The sequence below is a fragment of the Pseudonaja textilis genome, chromosome 1, assembly GCF_049901715.1.
Source record: "Pseudonaja textilis isolate UNSWEBS1 chromosome 1, rPseTex1.2, whole genome shotgun sequence".
Lineage (NCBI taxonomy): Eukaryota > Metazoa > Chordata > Lepidosauria > Squamata > Elapidae > Pseudonaja > Pseudonaja textilis.
This window is the reverse complement of record NC_141990.1, coordinates 194,906,840-194,931,198: the sequence shown is the minus strand read 5'-3', so window position 1 is coordinate 194,931,198 and position 24,359 is coordinate 194,906,840. Positions and strand designations below refer to the sequence as shown.

General features: G+C 40.7%; 1 protein-coding gene across 3 annotated transcripts in view; it reads left to right on the top strand.

Moving 5' to 3' along the window:
• The first annotated feature begins 333 nt into the window (after positions 1 to 333).
• Positions 334 to 24,359, top strand: part of TANC1 (tetratricopeptide repeat, ankyrin repeat and coiled-coil containing 1) — a 161,146-nt gene continuing 137,120 nt past the window's right edge. Inside the window, exon 1 of one of the 3 annotated variants that reach the window (XM_026697174.2) lies at positions 334 to 723. The gene's annotated coding sequence lies outside the window, so the exon portion shown is untranslated. Of the gene's footprint in view, positions 724 to 1,297; positions 1,401 to 24,359 lie in introns of those variants that run through there. The other 2 variants (XM_087920155.1, XM_087920154.1) reach the window with 2 other exon arrangements.

Genomic DNA, 24,359 nt, shown 5'->3' with positions numbered 1-24,359 from the left:
CAGATGTCAGTTGCATTTCCACCCCCCCCACCCCGCCCTTTTCGGCCGACTGACTCCACGCCGCTTCCTCAGCCCCCTTTGAGTATCATGCCTCCCCCACCCGGGCTTCTAGTTCGCCTTGTGTTGATCCTGGGAAGGAGAGGGGGAAGGCAGGAATGCCAAAGGCCGGGGCTCTAAAACCCGGCCTGCAATCCTGCTGAGCCTCTTCCTGCTAATTGGTCCCAGATAGTTGTGCCTTTTTTTTCTTTCTTTCTTTTTTTTTTTACCAAGCAACAGGAACTTTGGCCGCCCGGGGTGGGGGAGGGTGAAGTGCGGGCAGGAACCGAGGAGGACGGGGTGGGGGTGGGGGTGGGAAATGGGGTTGCCGCGGTGAGTTGGCCGCGCCCGGGGGTGGGTGAGTTTGGCTTAAGCTGCGGAGCCTCAGCCCAGCCTTGCCCTGCCGTCCAAATCCGATGGGGTGGAGGAGAAAAAGGGAAGACGCGACGCATCCATTTGCAACCTGGAAACCCCTTCCCTTCCCCCAGCACGAGACTGGCTGCTCAGGGTATAGGCGGCCTTAGGGAGAACCGCGGAAGGCGGGGACTGGGGCTGCTGGCTTCCAATGAGCTCAGCCGCCTTGCTTTGCTTTGCCTGCCCGGCGCTACTGGAGGAGTCTCGGTCGAGAGACTCTCCGAGAGACCCCGAAGCGCCTTCTTAGAGGCGCTGGACGGCCAAGGCAAGGCGGTAAGTGCCCGCTCGCACAACGGCGGCGGCGGCGGCGGCGACAAGCAGGGCGCTTCCCGAGCTTCTCGCTTTGCACCGCCCCGACTTCCCCCGCCTCGGTGTTTACAGCCTTTCCTATATAGAAATAGAGGTAACCGTGTCTGTTGAATGGAAGCAAAGCGGGTCGAAGTTTCTGGCTGGGGCAAAGGTGCGGGTTCAGTCTGCGGGAAAGATTTTGAGGCTCCCTGCTTCGAATACGGGGTGCCGTCTCTGGCGTTGCAGAAACGCGGACGACCACGAGGCGGCAAGGAAAAGCACTGCCGTTTTCTCTCCCCCCGTTTTGTTCACTTCTCGTGATCCTCGAGATGATTTTATTCGCAGCCGGATCGGGTAGCCCTCTGGGAAAGGTGGAAGCCCAGGTGAGGGTGGAGCTGGGCAAAAGGGAAAAAAAAAAAAAAAAGCTCTAAAGCTTCGCGTATCGGATTCCATTGTGGGCATCGGAGGCTGGCATGGACGGCGAGGTTTTCAAGGGCCTAGAGGCGGTGCGGGGCCGGCGAAGCTAGAAGCAAAAACAATCTTGATCTTTACCTCACAGGCGCCAGAGGAAATCGAAATGACCACGACGTGGCGTTCAAACTGGACTCGGGAATTTGAGGGGAAAAGGGGGGATCTCGCCCAGTGGATGAGCCATAGACTTGGTAAATGGGTTTTATGGAGTAGCCAATGTTTTAAAACGGGCTGCGTGGTACATAGGGACAAGGTCAATGGTGAACGGAAAGAAAAGAGTTCTTCTTGAGTGGCATGTGTGCCCAATTGTCAAAGGCATCTTCGGAGTGTCACTTCACAGGTGGCAATTTTTATACATGGCTGGAAGAATGCTGCAACTTACTTGAGCAGGATAGAAGTCAACATGCATGTGTGGGAAAACAGACTAAAACAGATCAGTTGTTCGAGATGTGTTGTATTTGTGGGATGTGATTTTCCTAGGGTTTTTTGGGGGGTGAGGGGGAGAGGATCATGAAACAGCACAGTTATAAGAGAAGTTGGCAGGAAGGTTTAGTCTGGGTCGCTTCAAATTTGTGCATTTCTCTTAGAATGAAGAATCTAAGACCTAGGCAGAATGTTTTAATGTCATCACTGAGTTAATCTCCAGTACTGTCATCCTAGCCCCCTTGACATTAGAAAGCAAGAGTTTAACATTAGAAAGTTATTTTTCAAGTTAAACATTGATCACAGGAGTATGCTCCGTATGTTCTGTTTGGAAATAGGATATAGAGCAGAGAGGGAGGTAGTTAATACTGTTGTATATTGATCCTCTTGGAAAAATAGGTTTAAGGAAGATTGAGGCAGTTGGTATTATGGTTGTTTTTTTAAAAAGGAAGGCTAAGCTTATAGTGGTGTTTCCAAATGGAAATGTTCCAAATAGGCTTTTGTATGAAAAGGTGAAATAATATTTTTGGCAGACAAGTAGACAAGCACATTTTATTTTTTCCCTCTCAGTTAAGTGTGCTTATTGTGTATCCTACTTACAAATGATGATGTCTGTGTATGTGAAAAAAATTCAGGATTAAATGTTGTTTTGCAACATAGACAACTTATTTTGTATTGGCCTTTATCAAGTAAATATCACCTGTAATTAGAAGTGGAAAGGCACAGAATCAGATGGCATGTTTCCGCCTTGGTTAATTTGACATTTGACAATTAGAAAGATGAAGGTAACAGAGTTGCCCAGTGAAGGTAAGGAAAAAGAAGAGATAATCTAGGCAAAAGGAAAGGTGTCCAAGGTAGTCCTGTTCTCAGTAAGACCTGTGGATTTAGTTCAGGTTTAATGGATAACCTACTTCAACGTAAGTTTTATGTAAAACCTTTCTTTTCTGTGTATTGTTGAACAGCCTATTTGCTCAAACAAGTTGAGTCAAGCATGATTTTAAGGCTGTGTTAATATATTGTGCTAAGACAGAATGTGGTTTGTTTGGTTTTGGCTTACGTTAGTACAGGCATTTATCTATTGTAAATCATGTCTTAGGGCATGCTGTTAGAACCTAGCCATTTGTTTCCAATAAACCATGGCTTGATTAGTGTAATACGTGAATTCCTTTTAATCCAATTCTTGTTCCACAAATATCCCTGGCGTTGTCTACTGTATCTTTGCAGCAGTTGGACCTCTTTGGGGTGTCATTCCAATCCACTGAACAGAGACCTGCAGTGAAGCAAGCAGAACAGTTTTTAATAAACTGGCTTCATTTTTATGTTTTACATTGCCAGGTTTTCATTGAGTGCTGTCATTATTATTTGTGTGTTGTTAAGGGCAGATATTTCCTTTACTGTGTACTGAGGATTCTTGTCGTTTTACCATTTTCTAAACATACAGTACAAGCTGGTCCTTTCACTCAGAAATGCCTAAACCCCTTAGCCACAAATCTTTTACATAACTGCTGACAGTCCCAGTAAAATCAGAGGTGTCAAACTGGCGGCCCACGGGCCAGATACATCATGTGCAGGCCACACCCACCTGAGCTCCATGAAGGGAAATAATTGTCGCAATATGTCACATGACAACAACGTGATGCAAGTTTGACACCTGTGCAGTAGTTGGTTCAAGGGTTGCCATTTTAGGAATATTTCCTCCAGTAGGGAGTCATAACTGATGAGCACTTTTGTTGGAAAAGCACCGGCAAGGCTTTATTACATCAATACCTCCTTTTCCCCATTGGCCAGGAGGCAGTAGAGATCATGAGTGTAGTCCGCAATCAGGAGTTGGAAGGTATTGCCTTGATACTCTGTTTTGCAATGGAGTGTTTTTTTGAGTCAGACTTGGACTGTGTCCTATACATGATTGGATTTTCAAGTTTTCATAACATAATTAACTAGGAGAGGATAGTTTGACTCACAGTTGCTTCTGGCCCAATAAGTATTTGAACAAGCTATCCATACCTCCCTTCCCCAGTTGCTTTAAACGTGTTAAGTGAATTAAGTTGCTGTCTTTATATACTAAATTGTGACTTGTTTAATGATTGAACAATGAGTCAGAATCAGAGGTGGTAATCAGCAGGTTCGGACCAGTTCTGGAGAACCGGTAGCAGAAATTTTGAGTAGTTTGGAGAACCAGCAAATACCACCTCTGACTAGATATTTTACAGTATCCTTCCCCTGACACTCCCACCAAGCTACGCACAAAGAACCGGTAGTAAAAAAAAATTGAATCCCACCACTGGTCAGAATTGTTTTGCATTCATGCCACTTGCTAAGCCATGAATTACAAACTGCAGTGACTGAGTTCACATAATATGGTCAATCACAAACAAACAGACAATATTATAATTGGATATATTGAATCTCAACAACCACTGTCTCCTAATGGTTAAATGTTTTATATTTATCCATTTTAGAAATGTTCACTGAGCACATATTTTACATGCAAGTAATGTTGTCTTATCATAGGGCAAGAAGTGTTTTTACCAGAAATACCAGAGGGGTTACTGGCTATGTTTTTCAACATACTTAACCACAGTTAATTTGACCAAGATTTAGTAATTAGTTCAGTTGCTTGAGTTTACCCAATATATGTCAGCTAATCAAGCTGAATTTTCATAACACATTGTGCCACATATTGGCCAAACACATTCTGTACTTGCTTGTTGAGTGTTCTCAATCTCTGCCAAACGGAGTTGACAGTGCTAAATTAGATAAACCAGTGCCTGACTTGGTATAAGGAAGGATCCTATGATGGCAAATAAACACTGTGAACTGGTAATTTTCAGCATTTATGGTTGTATAAATCTTTAAAATATTTTGTATATAGTTCAATGCTAATCCATCTCTACAAATTCATATGATCACCAAATTGTTCATGGGAAACTATTGAGGGAAGAATAATTTTTCAAAAGCTACCTGATTAGCAGTAAGTTGAAGACTCTGTTTATACTTTAGCTCTTAAGACTAGCTGTCAGTAGAGAAACTGTTATTGTGGGTGCAACGACTATTAATACTTATGGAATGTTTCCCCAGATAACACTGAAATTTTGTTGATGATACTCATGGTTCTTTCTTAATACCATTCTGTCATATATAGTTATGACTCCATTGTATATGGATAGCAGTACATACTAGTGACACTGTCTCATATTAAAAGTATCTGACAGTAGGGTATCCAAAGTCCCAAGATTAATAAATGTGGAAAAGATTAATAACTAAATCTTAATTTCCAAGAATTAAGATTTGAAAAATTATTCATATGTGGTATCTAAATCTGGTTCTAAATCTTTAAACAGGGTTGAGCACCTTGAAGATATCTTTAACAACAGAAGTGCTAAAGATGGGATGCACAACAAAGTTTATAGCTACCATATTTGGGCTCCAGAATCTGGGATACAATTTGATGGCACCAGAGAGTATATATTATATATGGTGCCATCTTCTGGTCATCTTGATTTTGCAGCTCAGATATGGTAGCGGGCAGAGCTGTGTTGTGTTGATGAGCGGCTCAGGGATCTTTGTTTCCTCTTTCTGGGAATCAGGGTGAGTGTGGTTTGTTTGTTTGTTAAACAGTACTAAGTCTACTTTAACATTTTGGGTTTTAGGCAGATTTTTTTTTTGCTTTAAAATGGAACAAAACAATAATGTTCAGATGGAGTTATTTCACTTTAAAGTAGTAGAAGCCAAGGTAACTGTCAACTTCTCTGTGAATTATCAACTTATAATCCATTTTGAATAAATTTGAAAGACAAATTTTGAACTCATCATTTAACAGGGTTTTTAGAAACTTAACTTGAAACATTCCCAAATAATTGGTAATTGAAATTTATGTTAGATACTGATTCAAAATCTGTGCATATTATAAAACTAATTAAATTGTAAATGATACTGAGAAGTCATGCAATTTCCTTGGTACTAGTTTAGTGTAGTGTGAACTCAATCAATTGTGGTTTATTTGGAAAACGAATTATGGGTTGAGACGATGATTTTATGTATAAATGAAATTGTTGCCCAAACCATAGTATCTCAGTGAAAATCTAAAATGATCAAACCTTTAGTTCTAAGCTCCACTGAACTAAAATGAAAGCTTTAATTGGAGTTGTTTTCTCCCTCCTTTTTTTCATATTTTCCCCATTTTTCTTATTGTGGCAACAACAAAAGTGACCCATAAATAATATATTTGGGATGAAGGGGAAAACATACTACTTTATTAATGTGTTTGTTGAAATTTCTTTCTAATAGTATGGTTCTTTTGCTTACTAGGATCATAGGAAGTTACTATTTCATTTCCATGCTTTCATGGAAATGAAATAGTAACTTCCTTTGATTCTAGTTTGTTATAGTGTTATAGTGTTATGTTTGTTATAGTGTGTGCACACATGTGCATGGACATACACAGTGGTGCTTAAAGGTTTTTGAACACTTTGGAAATTTTCAATATTTCTACACAGATATGACCTAAAATATTATCTGTTCTGAATATAAGTCCTAAGACTAGATCAGGGGTGGCAAACTCAAGGCCCACGGGCGGCATCCAGCCCTTGGGGTGCTTAAATCTGTCCCACAGACCTGGCCTGGAAATATTAAATGACTGGCCCACACTGCTTCTGGTGGCTAAAATGGCTGTGTGCACGCCCCCCTGTGTGCCTCGTTTTAACCCTCCATTGCCAGCTGAAAATGGGTCAAAAAATAGGCTGAAAATGGCCAGCAGAGTGCTGCAGGAGGCCATGGAGGGTGAAAATGAGGCGCAGGGGACCACAGTTGCACCCCGTTTTTGGCTGACAGGGTGCTGCAGGAGGCATCCATCTGTCCCCGTTCCCCCCGCTGGCCCATGGAGGAGAACTACAGCGCTGATCTTGAAGAAATCCAGTTTGACACCCCTGGACTAGATAAAGACAATCCAATTAAACAAATGAGACCAAAACATGCAGTACATACACACCTGCACAAACACATAGACAAATCCATTATGTGCTTTATTTAGTTGTTCCATTAAAAAAAATCAGGGGCAGAGTAGACAGTGAATTATCAACTGTTTGCAGAATTTGTCTGTCAGCTATAAACTTTGGTCTCAGCTTGCATTACAAAAGGAAATGAAGGCAGTATCTTACATCCTTCAGAATTTCCTTTTAAAAGCTGATTTTATTTATGTGCGTGTGTTTGGGATATAGAACTGCTATGAGATTTCCTACTTTTTGAAGAACACTAATGAGGAATTGGATGTTACGATATTTATTTAAATCTGTTATGACTGTATGTGAAGATTGCTCTTGATGTGCAGGACATGTCTATAACTTTGATAGGGTAGTACTTTGCTCAACAGTATAAAGTACCAGTTCTGCTTTCTTGGTTTAGCTAACCACTGGAATGTCCAAATGATGATAAATTAGGTCTACTACAGAGGCCAAAGCATACTTGGTTTTTTTCCAGAATTGCTTGCTTCCCATCGCTGCCTCTAGGAAAGAGGCAGTTTCTGCCTTTAACTGGAGTCCTGTACAATCCATGCCATAGCAGTTCTGAATTGGAGGACATCATTTTAAAGTCAGCTATGGAATCTTTACTAAAGTGTTTGTGTTTAAGGAAAAATGCCATCTAGGGAAAGTTTTTCTTGAATTATGCAAGCCACTTTCTAATTAAACCAAGTATATTAATATTTAAAACTAGGTTGTGAAAATTATTTGATGTTTTCTAGACTTAGAACTTTAAAAAGCCTTTGAAAACTTTCTAAGCCCAAAATGGATTGATGGAGGTATAAAAATAGGGTCTAATCTATTATATATTTAAAAAAATGGTGTCATCCTTGAAATAACCATATAGAAAACTTGAAACCAAATAATCATATATACCTTGGGAAATGCTCATGATTATGATTGTGAGAAGTTTGTGTATTTCAGGGAACAATACATTCTCTTGTCATCTGTAGAAAAATACTTGCTTATAGAAATTCTTTATCCCTTTCATTGCCAGAGGATGCAACAGTTCTTTTGACCTATATTGTTCCTATTGCACTGCAATAGTATTGCAGGTAATTGATTTATCAGCATATACAGTCATAGATCGCTCATCCCAACTCACAGTTGCATTTTTAGTTTGTGGGAGTGAGTGGCATCTACTTACCAGCTTGTTTATACTATAATGCTGATTTTGTGCAATTTTTATGACTAATCCTAGTCTAATCGCTTCTATGAGAAGATACTATAAACATATTTAAAGGAACTCTACAAAGTTATAGAAGTGCAAAGAAACCTATGACTGAAACTTCTCCTTCCCCAACACTCAAATGTTAGATTTGTCCCTGTTCAGTGTCCCTGACTGATTTATATGGGGTGGGAAAAGAGGATGGAACTGGATATTTGGGAAAAGAAATACACTTGAATAAGAGCTCTTCCCTTTGAAGCATTTATTTATAAAACAAATGAATCCCAGTTGGTTTATAATAGAAGAACACAATACTATCACCATTACAATTACAAACTTAAAAGTGGAAAAATTAAGACTTCCAGCCTTGTCCATGCTAGTTTACCCTTCTAACAGTACATGTGATCTATGGGGAAGGAAGAACCTCCAGATTACTTTCTTCTGGATTTGCTCTGTTCCTGGGAAGGACACAGTGGATGCTCAATTTGCAAACCATTGCTTTTAATGTGATCCAGGAAATAGATTCATGCAGAGACTTCAATAAATTTGCAAGCCATTGCTTTTAATGTGATCCAGGGAATGGATTCCTGCAGAGACCTTTATATTGCATACATATGATTCTCTTGATGTAGGCCACCAGATTATGATTGCAGAAGCTTGAAATGATTTACAATCCTACATCAAAAGACTCGTTTACATCCATATGTTTTCCTTTCATCGTGTAGGCATATGAAAAGGGTGATCTCCCCCCCCCCCCCACATGGTGACTGCTGCATACAGGAGTGACATATTTGGATTCCTTCTGTTGTCATGTAAATGGATTTCATATATCATAATTTTAAGCGCCTTTGTAACTGTAAAATGTATAATTGCTAAACATAATTTTAACAATACAATTGTTAAGACATAATGGGGATATGGTTAGTGGTTTTTGCATATTATAACTATGATGAGGGGAGTATTTTTAGAATTATTCCACGTGGAAGCTGTAGCACAAAAATAAATCTAACTCTTGTGGTTCTGGATATGAGCTCTGTGGATATAAAATGGTAAACTCTTTTTTTATGCATAGCATGGGTCCTATCTAGTTTAAGAAGGTTAATAGATGGAGATTTTCATCTGCTTCTTCTTCCCTTGTATCCAGTTGTGACCTCTAAAATATGTCATTATATTCAAGATTTTTGAATGATGTGGGAGGAGCTACAGCAATGTGTTAAAGGAAGACCAAATTTGCCCTCTTCCATGTTTTCAAAAGGACCCTTATTTCTATTTTAAATTTATTTATTTCTCATATTTGTGTAACTGCTCGTCTTGCATAAAAGTGACTTTGGACAGTGTACAATACTTAATTAAAAACAATAAATACATAAAACAATCACACTTAAAAATAATTTTAAAAGACACACAATAGGAGAGGATGATAATTATGATACAATTCTTGATTGTACACTGTAGATGCTTTGCTGTTATTCCTTACTGTAAAGTGACAGGAATGTATGGTTGCTTTGGTGGTATAGAAATTCAATTCTTTATTAGGTAAATTAGATAAATATCTTGTTAGATTTTTTGGGTGGGGTGGTAGAGGAGCCAAGGGAGATTAAGAAGGGAGAAGTTGGGAAAGTAGCCTTTTGTGAATTATCTTCAGCTAGGTTCATTAAGGCTTTAAACCTATTTCATCATAAAGATGCATATTCTAAGAAAAAGCTTTTTTTAAGAATACCCCTTGTTCAAATCTGCTTGCTACAGAGATTGCCCTATAGTTTTATATTTTGGGTTAACTACCACACATGGTTTTGAACTATTGTCCATATAACATAACATATTATAATAATGTCACAATAATGTCTTTCAAATGATACACAAACTTTATATGGATTTTGAATGCATTTGTGTGTGAGAAAGAGAGGAAGAGACAGACAATGTATCTGGATGGATCACACATACTGTATCTCTAAGCCAAGGTTTCCATAATCATGATTACTGAATACTATGCAGAGACTTATTTTTGAAACCAATTGAATATAATGGATCTGTGTTTTGGTTTTGGTTTTTGTGGTAATGTGAACTCAGTCTCAATGTTATCCTAGTTGTCCAAAGTTGCTTATTACTGAATTGCTGATAGATAATTTTTAAAAGAAATCTAAATATGCCATTTTAAAATGATATAATTGCTTAGGCATAACAATTTAGCAGTAAGTTTCAGTCATTAGGTGTCTCAATCTAGCCAACAGCTTAGTCCCCTGTTGGCGAACCTATGCCACGTGTGCTGGAAGTGGCACGCAGAACTATTTTCCCCAGCATGCAAGAGGTCGCTCAGAAGAGCCCCACTGCACATGCGTGCATGCGGCGCCACCTGACAGCTGATTGTCGGATATCTGGCACACATGCGGAGGGGTGTGTGTGGGAGACGCACGGTGCGTGAGGGGGAATTGTGCACGCATGCAAAAAGATGTGCAGTGCACGAGGGGGAAATTGCGCATTCATGTGCAAAGACACAGTGCACGAGGGGGGAATCATGCACACATGCACGGCACGTGCGTGGGAAATCGCACACACAGACATGCAGCACGTGAGGGGGGTCGCGTGCGCATGCGTAGGGGCATGGGGGGCAGCACGCATTGCCTTCTGGGTGCTGGCACGTGCGCGCACACAAGCAAGTACACACGCAATAATCGGCGTGGGAGCTGAAAACGATTAGTCACCACTGGCTTAGTCCCTCCATTCTGAAAACAGCCCCCTGGAGAATAAGTTTCACTGAAATGCATAGGATATCTCAAAACAAGAATTACAGAATTATGAAAAAGTTGGTTAAAGTTTTGCTTGGTTAATAAAAGGAAATATTTAAAGATTTCAAAGGTCATCTGTATTTACCATTATAGGTGTTACCACTTAAGGAAAACTGAATAAAAAACGGCTGGGCTGTTTAATAAATAACAGAATAACAGAGTTAGAAGGGACCTTGGAGGTCTTCTAGTCTAAGCCCCTAGATAAACCCTATACCCTTGATAGCGAACCTATGGCACGCATGCCGGAAGTAGCACACAGAACCATCTCTCTGGGCACTCCAGGCATTGCTTGTTGTTCTTCCGGGTTCCAGTGTGCGCATGCGTGCCAGGCAGCTGGTCCTTGCACGCACATGCACATTATAAACCAGAAGATCAGATGGCTGGCACGCATCTGTGCACCAGGAAGCTGACCTGGTTTTCAGCGCTCCCATGTGCGCCGGGAAGCTGCTCTTCCGGTTTGCGTGCATGCGTGTGCTCCTGTTTTGGCATGTGGTGCCGAAAAGTTTCGCCACCACTGCCCTATGCCATTTCAAACAAATGAGAGTTTAAATGTCTTCGGAAAAGCATCACTTCTGAGAAACTTATTAAGGCTGTCACCCAGTTAACACACTTTCATTATTTAACAATTCTGCTTTCTAATTCTATTTTATAATATAAAAACAATTATGTAATATGCAGATGCTTAGTTCTAGCAAGATTGTGTTCTCCAAAGTTTAACATTTCTTTATTCGTGAGCTTACTGATAGAAATGAACACCACACAACAGTTGAGTTTGATATGCTAAGGTGTCATATAATTTCCTGGAGACATTTTATAAATAATATTATTTGAAGATAAGAAAGAAGTAGAAGAAAAAGCTGAGAGTCATTGAGAGTCAAGTGGCATACAAACTTAAGAATCAGGATATTATTATTTATATGGAATGCATGAATCTCACAACATATTTATATTTCATATTTCTTAACTACTCATCTCCCTTTACATCTTTGATTCTGATTATTTATACAGGTAGTCCTTGTTTAGAGACTGTATCAGTCAATGAGTTTTTGCAGTTACAACAGTGATGAAAAGGCAATTTTGTGACCGATGCCCTTATTTACAACTTTATTAGCATCTCTCAGTCATGTGTTTGCCATTACTATTAGTCCTATGTCTTTCTCCCCCCCCCCTTCATTAAAGAAGCTATCTCTTTATGGGCAGCTGTTCTCTGCAGTGCAGCACCTAAAGAGTTAACAAGCTCACCTCTATGACCTTAATTGCTAGTTGACAGGTTCTGCTGCCTTACACTGACCAGACCCTAATTTCACACTGAAGTATTTTTGTTTTTTGCCTCCTAAGCAGCTGGTGCATTCCTATCCAGGTGATTTCTCCATTGTGTGCATGCTTACTCTCTTGTAATCCTGGCCTCTGCAATGAATGTAGATACAAATATCAGTTCTCTTGCCAATTATCCCCGTGCCGGGTGAGCATCCCAAAGGGTGTGGGGTTGGGGAAAAGGGGCTATGAGATTTGCCATTTTATTCAGCTTCCTTGCGAGTAAAGTTCCAGAAACTTTATGGGTCCAGGTTACTTGAGGGACCGTCTCACCCCACTGGAATTGGCTCCTACCACTGGTGCTGCGGGTCCCATCAGTCCGATTAATCCAACTAGCGGGGTCCAGGAGGAGGGCCTTTTCTGCTGTTGCTCCTGCCTTCCGGAACATCCCCCCCCCCCATGTGAGATTATCCCCAACCCTCCTACATTTCATAAGCGCCTAAAGACGTGGCTTTGCCAGTTGACTTGGTATCCTAGGGGGCGAACAACGCAATGGAGGTGGTTGATTGAGTAATAACAGATCCAACCTACCCCCTTACTCCACCCCCGCTCTCCCCACGTCTTTGTTTTTAATGTTTGATTTTAACTTTTTATGTTTTACTGTAGCTTAGATGTAATTGTAAGCTAGAGTATAGTAAGATGGGCAGCCAATAACCCTTAGCAACGAAGGGTTTGAGCTAATCAATCTCTTTCAGCTCAATCTTTCTCACAAGATGATTGGGAGAAAATTGGAGAAAGGAGCATCAAGCCTCTAGTTCCTGGAGGAAAGGCGGGATACGTCAAACAAAACTGTTCCCTCATTTGTGTTAGTGACTATGCTATAAAAGGAAGTGTGTGATATGTTCATTTAAGTTTTTTTGTTACATTACTATAGTAGCTGCAGAAAAGCCATATTATGTGGTAGATATTTCTCATACACTTGTTCCCAAAGATATCATTAGTATGATCATGGAACAAAATTGATGCACGCACATGTCTGTATATAAGTACATGTAAAATACACATGAATGTGAACATGTGGAAGACATAAATGAAGTCTGCCTTTTGCATCAGTGAGCTAGATGGGAATATGTTTAGAATTAAGGCACAGTGGCCAGTTACAATTTTTATAATACTTGACATGCAAGTAAAATATTACCAATTTGCTTTATAAAGCAAAACTGGCTTTATTTCAATTGCATAATATTTACTTAGTATACAGGTTTGGTTCTTTGCATAAAGTAATGCATCAAGTTACATGATGTAAATGTGAATCTAGCTGGAAGTCATTAAGCCATTTATCTAGATAAATATTAATTGAATATCCAGTGTTGCTTCTGAACGTCTCACAATATTTATATGCATTACCTTATAAGTATTTGAATGTAGTTCCAAATCCTAACTTTTATCAGGTACTTCCAGAGGTGGGTTGGAATGATTATCGGATAAAAGTGCATATTTTCATTATGTTCCATCATATTCATCTATTTTGAAATCTCTTGATATTTTAAGGAATGCTTAAAATAATTAAAATTAATAACATTCAATTTTGTAGAATTTCAGGAAAAAATCCAGCTTTGTTGTTAATAATTTCTTACCTGGATGTGATCCATAACAAACTTTTCTAGCTCTTAGCTTCCTTTCACAGGTTTTTACTGGCTTGGTTTGACAAATTATGACTTGTATATTGGAGAACAAGATGTATTAATAGTAGTTCCTTGAAAGTAATAAGAGTATACTGTGATCTTAGCACTTATCTACACTTTATGGAAAGTAGAGTCTCATGGGGTTTTCAGCTTCTTAGTTTGTATATGGGCTGCGTGTGTACATAATCACGGTACTTGTTTACACTATAAATGTGTTGTGGTACAAAATATTATTACTGGAAGCATGCAGTTCAGATTAGGTGTCAGTCTTGGGAGCCATATTTCACTTAGAAGCGTCGAAGCTGCCACATTTAGTGCCTGGGAATTTGGGAGGGGGGATTTCATAGTGGGTTGGAAGATTAGACTTAACAGCATTCTTTCTTATAAAATCAAGGACATGTTACCCTGTAGAGTGTCTGGAGGAATGTCTCCAGTTGGGATGATGTTTGATTGGACCATGTGATGGGTGCAGGGGATGGATCTTTGAATTTCTATTGGGAAGGAAAAACCCAGAACTCTCAGATTTGGATTTTCCCAGATGTGCCAATATAACAACTCTAATAAAATGGCATTTTGAGAAAATGCTTACCTTGGAGTTTATTGGGTTGGAGATTGTTAGTTGGAATGCTTATTGGAAGTAATAATCAGGTACCCTTAAAAATAAGTGTACAAACTATTATTCCTTGAAATATTGGTGACCGATTCCTATGAATTTTTTTAGAGTTTAAATATGCAAGCTGGTGTATATTTATTTTATAGAAGACATGCTTGAATTTTCTCTTGTGTATGCTTCTATGCTTCCAGTCCAGAAAGACCTAGTTCAGGAGTGTCAAACTTGATTTCATTGAGGGCTGCATCAAGGTTTGTTTGATCTCGGAGGGCCAGGGTCGGCGTGGCCAGCATGACATCACTCGTGTTGGTGACTGTGATGGCCAGAGCATTCCGTCAGTGAAAATGGGCTCCTAATCTCCATTTTGGGCTGCAACAGCCTCCTGCAACCCTGTGCCAGCAAAAATGGAGCTCCATTTCTGCTGACAGAGGCACCACGGGCCAGTCCTTCACTGTTTCCAGGGTAGCCCTGCAGGCCAGATCTAAGTACCCCATAGGCCAGATCTGCCCGCAGGCCTTGAGGTTGACACCCCCGCAGGGATTGGTGTGGGAATGCGAATTCTTAGCTGCTGTTTTCCTACACTCAGTCTGTATTCGGATGACAAGCTGACCCAATATTCATGGTTAATCATGGTTGGTGAAATTAGCCCAATTAGTTACTGCATAGGCTAGTTTACACAAATTAAGAACTAACCAAACTGAGCCAGTTTGGTTGTAGTGGTTAAGGCACCATGCTAGAAAGCAAGAAACTGAGTTGAGCTCCCTCTTTAGCCATGAAAGCCAGCTGGATGACCTTGGGCCAGTCATTTTATTCAAGTTATGTGTTCTCTACTGTGGTAAATAACAGCTTAAAAGAAATAGATACAATGAAGAAAATAGTACAAAAGGGAAATGTTATTCCCCTTTCCCTGTTTTATCCAGTTTGGGCCTTCCTACCACTACTTTTGAAAGAATTGAAAGACTAGATAACTGTTTTCCTTCATTTCCTTTGGATTGGCCGTTATGCAGTTTAGAGAAAAAGAAATTTAATCATTGTTTAGTCTTAATATTTTAAAAAGCCTTAATAGTATCATACTACATCATAAGATTGCTTTAGGCTTGTTTCCCTACCCTCTACTCCTATAGGCAAATACTTGTGGGGGAGAGAGAGATTAAGTCCTCTTGAGCCATTTTTCTCAGCTGATAGGAGTTATTTTATTTTATTTTATTTATTTCTTGAATCTAACACATTTTGGTACTGAATCATCTCTATTATTATTTTTTACATTTTAAAAATTAAATTGTACACATTTTCATACAAAGTTACAAAGTTCATAATTAAAAAAGAAAAGTGATAACATATTTGAGGAAGTCTAAAATACTTGACAGCTGTTAATTTACATAATTGCCAAAATATGGGATACTAAACTATTGAAGTAATCTTAAATATGCTAAAATAGCAATTTTTGTGTAAGGTTTGGTTACTATAAATAATGAAACCTTAAAACTCCCCCTTTATTAATAATCCCCTGGGATAGAGAAACTGCTTCAGAACATAGTTGCCTGAAAATGACTCTGTATATCAAATATATTTTCATCTCTATTTTTTATTTACTTCATAGAGAATGTGTAAGATGAGAGAGGCTTAATCTTTTCTCATAAAAGTTTTCCCTGGCATAGAAGTGGGAGACTGTTGAGAAGGAAAGATTAATCCTGTGTGGTAATTTATAATGATATCATGCAGTTTTACTTGGCACAAAAATAGAGAGGGAACTACCATATTTATTATAGCAAACATGGTAAAAACAATCTTCACAGCAAAAACATCTTCACATATTTTAGCAAAATATATCGTGTAGAGCTGTATAGTGCTTGGGTCCTATTCTGGCATAAGTATTGTTACACTGTCAGCTGCTTACACCTCATCCAAAGTGCTCTTCCCTGCTTGGAATACAAATACTTTAATAACATGATTTGATCAGTTTTTGTTCAGCATCGTGTGGGGTTAATTTTGCCTTAATATCATGTGTGAACCCATAATGTAGTTTGCGGAGGCGGAGCTGGTGCCTGTTGTTAGAGACTGAGGCTATACATGGTTACAGGAGACTGAACTTCAAGACAATCAGGTAGATGATGAGTCAGAGACAAGAAACTGAAACTAGTAATTCATCCTGATGTACTCTGGAAAATTTGGACTTCTATTCCCTTCAGCCCTAGCCATATAATAAGGAATCGTGGGAACTGTAATCCAGAACTTTTGGAGGACACCTTGTTGCCTTCTCCTGCCAAAGTATTAGGAGTCTATTGCAGCTTGAATAACTGTTGCTGAAATTGAATAAAACTGGATTGAGGGATTTCTAGTATAAGCAAGTTGGTTGTAAAATTAGCAGGCTACATTAAACTTGGGAAATAAGCTGATTTTCAATGTGGAACAGCAACCTAAGGGAGACTAGGTGACCTACTTTGCTGGATGTCTCAAGGAACCAGTTTTTAAACCATTAATTCAACAGGCAGGATAAGAATGACCCTGAAGAGAAATAAGTCCTTCCCTCTTAGGCGAGATATAGAGCAGGAGAAAATGGTACCTTGTGCGAATAGGGAGCTCATGGTTTGAAGTAATTGTTCTGGGTGATCTTCTGATCTCATGGAAGTCAGACAAGTCTGCTAATATGTATTATGGGGATCTATAGAGAATATATTTAATGGTTCCATGGAGAAGAAGCACTACGGAACTCAGGGTAGTAACTAGGGGTGGGAGGAAGCAAATTGCCTTTTTGTGAAGTTTTCTCCATGTTTCATCCACCATTTTGAAAACTCCAGTTTTATTGATGGCATTCCTTGACACAGATATAGGTAGTTCTTGACTTATAGAAATTCATTTAGTGACTGTTCAAAATTACAACAGCACTGAAAAAAGTGACTTGTGATCATTTTTCATCATTTGTCTTTCCTTTCCTGTTGTTGGTCTTCTTGGCTTGTAGTAGCCCCATAATCATGTGATCAAAATTCAGATGCTTGACAGTTGGTTCATACTTACGACTGTTGCTGTGTCCCAAGGTCATGTGATCCTCTTATGCAACCTTTTGACAAGCAAAGCCAATGGGGAAGTCAGATTCACTTAACAACCATGTTACTAACTTATCAACTTCAGTGGTTCACTTAACTTCTGGGGAAAAGGTGGTAAAATGGGGCAAAGCTCACTTAACAACAGAAATTTTGGGCTCAGTCATAAGTCGAGGACTATCAATATTCAGTTCTCAAATGTACAGTTAGCAATAATGTTGATGGGGAGAGGCAGGGCATCTTGCTTTATATGAGCGTTGATTGGCTTGAACTATTTTGTGGAATACATGATATTGACTAGAACATTTTCATTTAATCTTTTGTACCTGGGACCATTTTGCATTTTATTAATATAATATTCCAAGAAGTTTAGATAGGCTATCAAGGGTTGGTGGGTGGATTATGTCTCAAAATAATTTTTATATGTTTCTTTTAGCCACAGAATTAGATTAGGGACATTATATGCGTAAAGGGATATACTAGCTTTTATCATATTTGAAGGCAGGAGTTACCAAGGGTTGTTCAAAGAAGATCTCTTGGACCTCATTCCACATGTGCTTATTTCACATTAAATGAATATGAAAGATATGAGCAAGATCTGTGAGAAGGCCAGAACTGGTTTTTAATTAAGCAAGGTGTGAGGAAGCCTGTATGTGGTATATTGGCAGGTGTGCAGGAAAACACAATAGTTTTGAAGACTTGCTTAACAAACAAGGTAAAGGTAGTTTTCTATGGGATGTTTTAAATAAAAGCAAGTCTTACCGGAGAGAAGCTGCAACTTGTTAATCCGAGAAACGCCCTTAACCAAGAGGTGTGTATAGGGCTTTACCATATATGATTAAGAACTGTGTATCTGGAAGTACTTGTTGCAAACTCTATTTGCTTTTAGGGTAGCTCTGAAACATGTGGTGTGATATAAATTCCTGCTTCCTCTGAACCTTTTTAAAAAGAAAGTGGGAGGAAATATCCTACATCAAACTCAGTTTAAATGCACTGTAGATCTGAATCTTTTGCAGACCAGTTTGAAAAGCTTTTAATTACAAAAAATCCAAGAACTTGCTGGTTTTCATTAGCTATAAACCACTTTAGCTTTTAGGAAGGATTTTTTTTTTAAGAATTCAAAGCAATGTGAAGTTCTTGCAGTCTGCCTTTAGCTAGAATAAAAACAAACAGAATAACTATTGGGTAAGAAAGATATTAGAAGTTTGGAATTAACTTTTTCTTGGGAATCAAACTTTCCCCCTCTTCCCTTTTCTTCCAGCAGAAGATAAGAATTAATGTGAAAGGGGATTTAACTTCAAATAAAAGTAGACGTGGAATATCACATCAGGTGGTGACTCTGTTTGCATGTCATGTTAAGCATATGATGTAGTTATAGGTAAGCTCAATGATACCCAATGCCTTTTTCCATGGGTATACAATTAACAAACCATAAATGATGGTTTCATTGTATAAGGCAAACTCTGGATTAATATGACATGCTGAATAAGCTACAAATGTTAACCATATCCATTTGGGAGGCAGAGCAATGAGTTTAAGAATACTTGTTGTGGTCCAACATATTATAGTATATGTAGATAGCCCATTGTTTTGAATCCATCCCATAGAACAAAACAAGATTGTATTTATTTCCATTGTCATTGTTGAATTGTAGGATACCTGAAGTCCTTCGATGCACCTAAAGTTCAGCATATTCCATAAATATTCAATGAAATGAATATGATTGATTATACCAATTTATATGTATTTATATATAAAAAGCAACTTCAAATGCGTGTTGACAAAGCCAGGGGATTGTAACCCATAGAGAAAAATAGCCATATGTTTGTTCTGTGTTCTAAGATGGATGGTAAGGAATTGTTTCTGCCAATTTTCAAGTCTGTTTCCATTTGGAGATGAAGCTGTGTGTTCTGTGATAATGATAAACATAGCTTGAAAGGACTTGTACTTGTTCTTCTGGGTTTGTAGTTAACAGCTTCCTCTACATTCACAAGTGGCTCATTTTTTAAAGCACCATGAAAACATTTCATGAAATTCAACATTTATTGCTTTTGTAAAATTCCTGTTTCCTGTTTTGGGAAATATTTTGGCAAGAAAAGAGTAATTCTAGTTTAATATGAAGATTAGATGAAGTCTGATAATTCTTTTCTTATTGCTAAAACTCTTATCTTTTGGATGGTTTAGAAAGCAAATACAGCAAGCCGGTGTACTGTTGGAAATCGACTCTGTTGAATTCAGACAAATATATTTGCCTCAACTGTGACACTTTCTGCATAAATTCCTGTGCATAACATATTCATATTATCTCAGGATCATATAGATGAGTGAATCTTATAGGATCACTATACGCAGGGGTGGACTTCAAAATTTTTAGCAACAGGTTGTCTGCTCGGTTGCTGGGTAGGCGTGGCCATGGTGGGTGTGACTTATTCTGCCTCCTGCACCATGGCAGGGGGGCGTTTTTGCCTTCACTGGGCTCCGGAGGCTTTCCTCAAGGCTCCCTCTGGGAGGGCGAAAACAACCTCCCTGGGCTCCGGAGGCTCTCTGAAAGCCTGAAACAGGCCCGTTTCCAGCCTTCCCAAACTTCCGTGAGGCCTATTTTTTGCTCTCCTTGACCCTCCACATGCGTCCTGCACTTACCTGCATCTAAAACAGGCCGCGTGGGGACTCCTGGGAGGGGTGGGGGAGGGGTGTGTGGGGCCAGCCAGGAGTGGGATTTGGGGGTTTTCCGAACTGCACGAAATCTTAACTAGAGGATCTCCCAAACACCTGCGAACTCCCAGCAGCCCATCGCTTGACTATAGGCTGAAAGCATCTTTTCCTTGACAACATGGTTCTACATCAGCCTGTGAATAGTGGCATTGGAGGAAGGGTTCTAAGCAAATTTGTATAGATTTCAAAGCTATATTTGTGATTGAAGAGACATGGAACTGAGATGCCGACCGATTGAGGAGAGATTGTATTCTGGATGTTGCTAATCCGAATGGCCACAATCGGCCTGGTACTTTCCAGATGCCTGGGGCTACAACCTTTAGTGCATTACTATTGACTTTGCCTCTACCCAGCCTCAAAGTTTAATGATTTTATTTTAGTGCAATCCATTCTGGATAAAATTACAGTTATTATAATGTCTCTGAATTCAATTGATTTGCGTGTTCGCTAATTACCATAAACTGTGGTTAAACTTGAGAAGTACATTGTGTGCTATTTTTTTAAAAAAAGTATTTTGTTGTAAGGAAAAAATGGATATAAAGAAGCATAAGGCTTCATTCTGCTCAGAAGTTGTGTTGTGTTACACCCACTTGTCATCTGGAGTTCCATTTTTCCATCTGAGCTGTGAGAAAGTCACTTTGCTACAAGCAGCTGATTGGCAATGCAGTCCTATACATGGCTCTTCAGAAGTAACCATTTAGTTCAGTGAGGCATATTCAAGGTAAGACAAAGGATTGTAAACAAAGTATCTTCAAAATAGCAATGTATAGGTCCCCCCCCCCCCCGCCCGTTTTGTAGGAAAAACAGTTTAAAAAATGAACTGACGAAATGAAGCATTTAAAAACGACAGAATTCACCTCAGTTCCAGAGGTGCCAGCCATTTCCTCTTTTGGTTAAAACCATTCTTTCTTATAATGGTTCATAAAAATAGCCTTCATTTACAATAACAAAAACATCATCAGATGCGACAGTTTAAATAATCACGTTTGATTCTTATCCACAGAGCACTTTCAACCAAAGTAGTGAGAAGTTTGCCTAATTCTAATCATTCATACATAGCATCTTCCCTTGCTTTCAGATAAAAGCAAACACCTAACCCTACAAAAATTGTAGCCAATATTTTAAAACATTACGTTCAATTTTTAAAGCTTTTTGAAATAGGCAGGTGGTGCCTGGTTGGGAGTACATCCATACATCCATACAGCCATGCCATATGCATTTCCATTAGTTTAACAGATTTATAGCATGCTTCATACACACAGAATAATGACTCTGTTCAATCGGCAAAATATACCTGATAAAGTAGTAGCAGGACAAAATCTCAGTTAATTTTGACTAGACTAAAATAAGTTTTAAGAACCCCCTAGATCAGGCTTGTCCAACCTGCGGCCCATGGGCCGCATGCGGCCCAAGTCACCTTGTAATGCGGCCCAGTGCCCACCCCAACCTTCGTGCCAGAGCCAGCGAGGAGGAGTAGGAGAAGCAGCGCGAGGCAGGGCGAGGCGAGCGCCAGGCCAAGCAGCAACAGAAAAAGCAGGCGCCGTCAGAGCGCCACCTCCTGCTGTTGCCACCACCGCCATCGCCGCCGCTTCTGCCCCCGCCGCTTCTGCCCCCGCTGCCACTTCTGCCCCTGCCATCACTGCCGCTTCTGCCCCTGCCGCTGCCGCTTCTGCCCCGCCGCTTCTGCCCCCGCCACCGCTGCTGCTTCTGCCCCGCCGCCACTGCCCCCGCCGCTGCTTCTGCCCCCGCCACTGCTGCTGCTTCTGCCTTCCAGTCCTGCCTCATCCAGCCAGGCCATTTGCAGGAGGAGAGGTAGGCGCGAGGCAGGCGAGCTTTCTCCCCCCCCCCCTGCAAAATGTGGCCGGAAAATAAACCATGATAAAAAAAACATGATAAAAAAACTGTGATTAAAAAATAAATAATTTTTAATAAATAATTAATAATAAAAACATCTCACTAACTTCATTTCCAAATAAATTTAATATGTTAACTATGTTTTCTATGGTTTTTTTGGATGATCAGGTATCGTTACTGTTATTTTATTTTATGTGCTGCCCAAACCAAATTTTCATCTTCTAATGTGGTCCAGGGAAGGTGAAAGGTTGGACACCCCTGCCCTAGAGGGTAACATGCCTCTCCATCCCAGAGAAGGCATTTGTAAAGATGTAAGACCACTATAAACTGGTTGGTCTCTGAAACTTGGACATAAACTATATTTAAAAAGCCTAACAACTGTTTTATCTTCAAGCATCATTAGGCTTATACACTTGGGAAGTTTCTTGTCCTACTTTGAAACAAATCCTCTTCATTTTGTACCAATTGTAATTACAAGACATACTTAAAGGCCATCTCATATAAAGTGTGTAATGATAAGATTAAAAGTAACAAAGGTATGTATTTCTAATGGAATGGGCGTTGGTAGAAGTTACCCTGAACGCCCTTTCTATCTATGCTGCGAGACAGCCCAGGATGCATGGCTCCTTCCTATGATGTCATTTAGCTGAGTCTGTACTAAGATATAAAAGCCAGCCCCCGGAAGATACCCCAGTTTTGGCGAAGATGCTTGACAGACTGAAAGGTGTCTCTGAAAGCACAAATGAATACAGAAATATGACTTACCCTCTCCAGATGAATCAAGGGAGGGGCTGGGCTCTCTTGCAGCATAGATAGAAAGGGTGTTCACGCCCATTCTCCATGCTGCATTGAGAGCCCAGGATGGGACATACCAAAGCTTGCATGTCCACAGGCGGGTCCTCATCTGGCTCATCACACCGACTGTTGAACCACTCATTGAAGCACCCGTCTGCCAAAGGCTGAAGTTGCTGAGGCAAAGGCATCCAGACGGTAGTATCTGATGAAAGGAGATGGAGATGTCCACGTGGCCGTATGACAGATCTCCTCCAAGGGTGCTTGGGTCGCCCAGGCAGCCGAAGTGGCTGCGTTTCTGTTAGAGTGTGCCTTCAGACCTCAAGGAACTGGAAGGGCCGCAGCTTTGTAGGCCTGCTCAATGCAAGATCTGACCCACCTGCTAATAGTAGGAGAAGAGGCCTTGTGCCCAAGTGAGAAGGGAAAAGGAAACAAACATGGCTTCCGTCTTCCTGAAGGAGGAAATGCGCTTAATGTATATTCTAAGACTGCTTCCTACGTCTAGCGTGTGCCACTGCTGCTCTAAGTCATGGTGCGGGAGGGGGCAGAAGCCAGGCAACATAATGTCCTGGGACCTGTGGAACCAGGTGTTAACCTTTGGAAGAAATGAGGGGTCTGAGGACAACCCAATCATCGTGAAAGGAACAAAGGTCCTGTCTGATGGAAAGAGCAGTGAGCTCGGATACCCGCCTGGCTGAAGTGATGGAAATGGGGAACACTACCTTCAGAGTCAGGAAATGGAGAGACAGTGTTATAAGGGGTTCAAAGGGGGGCTTCATAAGGGCATTAAGGACCTTATGAAGATCCCAGGAAGGATACCTGTGAACCACCGGGGGTGCAGGTTGGAAGTCCCCTTTCAAAAAAACTTCCTGACTGAAGGGTGATGGGATAAGGAAGGAAGCGAACCCCATGCAAGAACCGAGGAGAGGGCCTCAACCTGCCTGCGTAAGGTGTTGGAGGCCAAACCTTTCTACAGATCATGCTGAAGGAATCTAAGAACCTCTGCCAACTGGGATGAAGCAGGAGAGAGACCCTCCCTAAGGCACTCTTGGGAAGGGCCTTCCAGGTGGCATCATAGATGCACCTTGTATAAGGTTTGCGAGATGCCAGGATAGTGATGATGACCCTTTCAGGAAGATCAGCCACCCCTAGCCGCTGCCGCTCAAGTGCCACATCGTCATCTTGAGCCACAGGGGCTCCGGGTGGAGCAGAATCCTGTTGAAGGGAGGTTAGATGGGCTGGGATACTCCAAGGAGAAGCCCCCGATAGGCTGATCAGATCCGCAAACCAGGGTGTCCTTAGCCAATAGGGTGTCAGGAGGAGGAGCTCCGCTCATTCCTCCAACATCTTCCGAATTACTGCCGGAATGATAGGAAGCGGGGGAAAGGCATAGAGTAGACTTTGGGGCCATCTGCACCGAAGAGCATTAGCCCCCTTTGCTCCCTGGCAAGAAAACCTGGTGAAGAATCTGGTGACCTGGGCGATTTGAGGTGTAGAGAAGAGATCCACCTCCAGTGTTCCGAATCTAAGGGAAAGGTCCCTGAATAGAGATGGGGGAATGGACCATTCTACCTGGTAGACTAGGCTCCTGCTGAGCCAGTCGGCCTGGGAGTTGTCGATCCCGGGGATGTGGTCCGCAAAGATTGACAACAGGTGTTTCGCTGCCCATAACACCAACCGTAGCACCTCTCCCATGAGGGCTCTGGACCTAGTCCCCTCTTGACGGTTGACATGAGCTATGGCGGCCACGTTGTCCATAAGGACTAGAATATGAGAGCCGGTCACTGAGTGCCTAAAATGCTTGAGAGCT